The 3,706-nt window shown below is 44.1% G+C and overlaps 1 protein-coding gene across 1 annotated transcript in view; it reads left to right on the top strand.

Annotated features, from left to right (window-relative positions):
* Positions 1 to 235: 235 nt before the first annotated feature.
* LOC100966376 (sulfotransferase 1C3-like) overlaps positions 236 to 3,706 on the top strand; it is a 16,700-nt gene continuing 13,229 nt past the window's right edge. The window contains exon 1 of the mRNA XM_003794305.2: positions 236 to 268. The gene's annotated coding sequence lies outside the window, so the exon portion shown is untranslated. The remainder of the gene's footprint in view (positions 269 to 3,706) is intronic.

Genomic DNA, 3,706 nt, shown 5'->3' with positions numbered 1-3,706 from the left:
CCAACTCTGTGATGGCCCCAGACAACAGTGCTGGGATGGGATTTGCACCTGGAGGAGAAAGTCAGCCTCCAGCTGGGGCAGAACACAGTGCCTGGTGCAAAGTCCTCCTTCTGGCTTCTGCCCCCTGCAAGCCTCCAAACCAGCCTGACACACACCAGCCCCACACCCTCCCGGCAGCTTTAAAAGCTCTGGACACCCAGGAACATCCTCACTGGCTGTGCTCCTGCTGTGCAGCGTCCCTGGGACCTGGCTCTGGGTTTTCAAGAAGGTAAGCTTTGCCAGCTTAGGAGAGGTTTGGGCAAGGGTGGGACATGCAACATTCCTTAGTGCTATAAAAAAATTTCTTCAGGTTTGGGGTTTCCAAATACAATCATTTATTTTGCATACCTCAGTAGCAGCTGAGGTAAGGCATGATCCAAAGGCCTCAGGCACCCTCAGGAGCTCTTTGGTCCTCCCCGCTGAGGGGTGACACTGAAGCACAAATGGAACCCTGTAGAGGGTTCACCGGATGGGCTCAGAGGACACAGGAGCTGCTGAAGGTGTCACTGCCTTTTCCAGTTCCGTGTTGCCATAGCAGCAGGTCAGTGCTGCCCCAGCAGAAAGGGTCCTCTCTCTTCAGCAAGAGACCATGTGGATCTGTGGGAAACTTCCCATCGCAAGGGTGACAGACCAGGGTAAATCTCAACTTTGTCATTATCTACTGAATGACTTCATCCCCGTAAGGATCAGATTCACTGTCAGCAACACAGGCGCGTACTTCTTGTATTTGTGTAAATTAAAATAATTATGTCTGCAAACTGTCAGCATAAATTCCTCCTTTAATAAGTGATAGCTATTGTGTTGTTAATATCAGCTAGCAAGATTGCCTAATTTTTTGGTGCTGGGCTAACTGGATGGCGACCTGTAGAAAACTGAAACTAGACCCACACCTTTCATCATTAACTAAGATAGACTCTAACTGGATTAAAGATTTAAACTTAAGACATGAAACTATGAAAATGCTACAAGAAAGTGTATGGAAAACACTTGAAGAAATCAGCTTGGGCAAAAATTTTATGAGAAGGACCCCTCGGGCAATTGAAGCAATGTCAAAAATACACTTTTGGGACGGGATCAAACTAAAGAGTTTCTGCACAGCCAAGAACACAGTAAATAAAGCAGGTAGACAGCCCTCAGAATGCGAGAAGATATTTGCTGCTTATGTCTCCAACAAAGGTTTAATAACCAGAATCCACAGAGAACTCAAACATATTAGCAAGAAAAAAACAAGCGATCCCATCTCAGGGTGGGCAAGGGACTTGAATAGAAATTTCTCTAAAGAAGAGAGGCGCATGGCCTACAGATATATGAAAAGATGCTCTCCATCCTTAATCATCAGAGAAATGCAAATCAAACCTACTTTGAGGTACCACCTAACCCCAGTAAGATTAGCCCATATCACAAAATCCCAAAATCAGGGATGCTGGCGTGGATGTGGAGAAAAGGGAACACTTCTACACTGCTGGTGGGAATGCAAATTAATTTGTTCCCTTTGGAAAGACATCTAGAGAACACTGAGAGAACTAAAAATAGACCTGCCATTTGATCCTGCAATTCCTTTATTAGGTATATATCCAGAAGACCAAAAATCGAATTACAACAAAGGTATTTGTATCAGAATGTTTATTGCAGCCCAATTCATAATTGCTAGGTCATGGAAGAAGCCTAAATGCCCATCGACCCATGAATGGATCAATAAATTGTGGTATATGTACACCATGGAATACTACGCAGCCCTAAAGAAAGATGGAGACTTTACCTCCTTCATGTTTATATGGATGGAATTAGAAAACGTTCTTCTTAGCAAAGTATCTCAAGAATGGAAGAAAAAGTATCCAACATGCACAGCCCTATTTTGAAACTAATTCATAACTTTTATAGGAATGTCATAACCTAATTATAGCCTTAGAATATGGGAAGGGGGTGAGAGAGGGGAGGTGAGGGAGGTAGATGGGGGAGGGAGGGTGATTGGTGGGATCACCTCTATGGTTTATCTTACAAGGGTACAAGTGAATCTTTCTAAAAGCAGAATATGAGTGCCTTAACTCAATAACTAAGAAAATGATATGAAGGTTATGTTAATCAGTTTGATGAGAGTAATTCAAAATGTATATGAAAACAGCACACTGTACCCCATGATTGCATTAATGTACACAGTTATGCTATGAGAAATTTTAAAAAAGATTGCCTAATTTTTAAGCATACTTTTAAATGACAACAAATTATATATATTTCACATGTAAAAGGTGTTCTGAAATGTGCATACATTGGGTAAATGACAATGTCAATGGCAATGACAGGTGCATTACCTCATGCACTTTCCAGTTACCATTTTTGTAACGAGAATACTTAAAATCTACCCTAAAGCTAGTTTCCAGAATACAGAACAGTGCTATGGACTGTAGTCACCACTGTATATAATGGGCTTCACATCTTTCTTCCTCTGGTCTCATCGTCACTCTGTATCCTTTGACCACCTCCTCCCCACCTCCCCCTCTGGGAACCAATGTCCCCTCTGCTGCTGTGAGTTCAACGCTTTTAGATCCCACATATCATGAGGTTATGCGGCTTTTGTCTTTCCGTGCCTAGCTTAACCCTGACTTGAAGAGGAGCTTCCCTCTGCCGAGAGAGGATACTCCATTGCACAGGGTCACCATCATCTTAGTACATCCCTGACAGCAGGAAGGGAAGAGCTGCCTACAGAGACTGCTAGAGCTTCTCACGGGCTGCAAGGGCTGCGGAGAATTGCAAGCTTCCCTCCGTGGCAGCAGTAGCAGAAAACTCCTGAAGGAACTTCCAGGTAGGGGAAATGCCCACAGACCGTTTCCATGTATGAAATGTAAAGCTGCACGTTAACTCTGGGCAGAGTTGCAGATCACTTTGGAATGTCATTCTTCTGAATAGCTACTTCAGAGCATGAGAACAAGTGTCAGTGCCACATATGTTGCATTTACTAAAAAAAACAGAAAACACCAAACCACAGTCTCTGTTCTGTGTCATCTTCCTGGAAGTCCAGCTGGAGGAGAGGGGCCCTTGCACTACCCGGGGCAGTTCAGGAGGGTTCCAGAGCCTGGACAGGCACTGGAACCAGCAGCCCTAGAAGGCCAGGCAGGCTCTTGCTCAAGGAGATTTTTGTCCAACTTGTGGCTTTTCTTTTGGGAGCTTGGATCCCACTGCTGGGCTGGACTGTCCTACCTATAGTCCTTGTCAGGGACTCTGAGACACATGGGTGGATCACCCTGAGCCTCATCCAAATAGAGTTTGGACCCAGGGAGGGGTGAATCTGACCCTCACCAGCACAGTGTTCCCCAGACCTCAGCAGGACAGGCAAGGCCACAGGACAGTCTCAGCTCGACTTTCTTATTCTGATTCCAACTTCAATGTTAACTAATCCTGAGACTAAATTTATTGTAAGAGCAGTGAATTCATTATAGTACTAATTACTGTTGTGAAGTTCAGACCAAATAAGACACGAATGCTGGAAAATGGGCAATTTTAACCCATAAAAATACTAGAAGAAAGTGTAGGGAAAACACTTGAAGAAATCGGCCTGGGCGAACATTTTATGAAGAGGACACCCCAGGCAATTGAAGCAACATCAAAAATACACTATTGGGACCTAATCAAACTAAAGAGCTTCTGCACAGCCAAGAACACAGTAAGTAAG

The sequence above is a fragment of the Otolemur garnettii genome, unplaced genomic scaffold, assembly GCF_000181295.1.
Source record: "Otolemur garnettii isolate 467f Iridium unplaced genomic scaffold, OtoGar3 scaffold00079, whole genome shotgun sequence".
NCBI lineage: Eukaryota > Metazoa > Chordata > Mammalia > Primates > Galagidae > Otolemur > Otolemur garnettii.
This window is presented reverse-complemented; position numbering and strand designations above follow the sequence as displayed.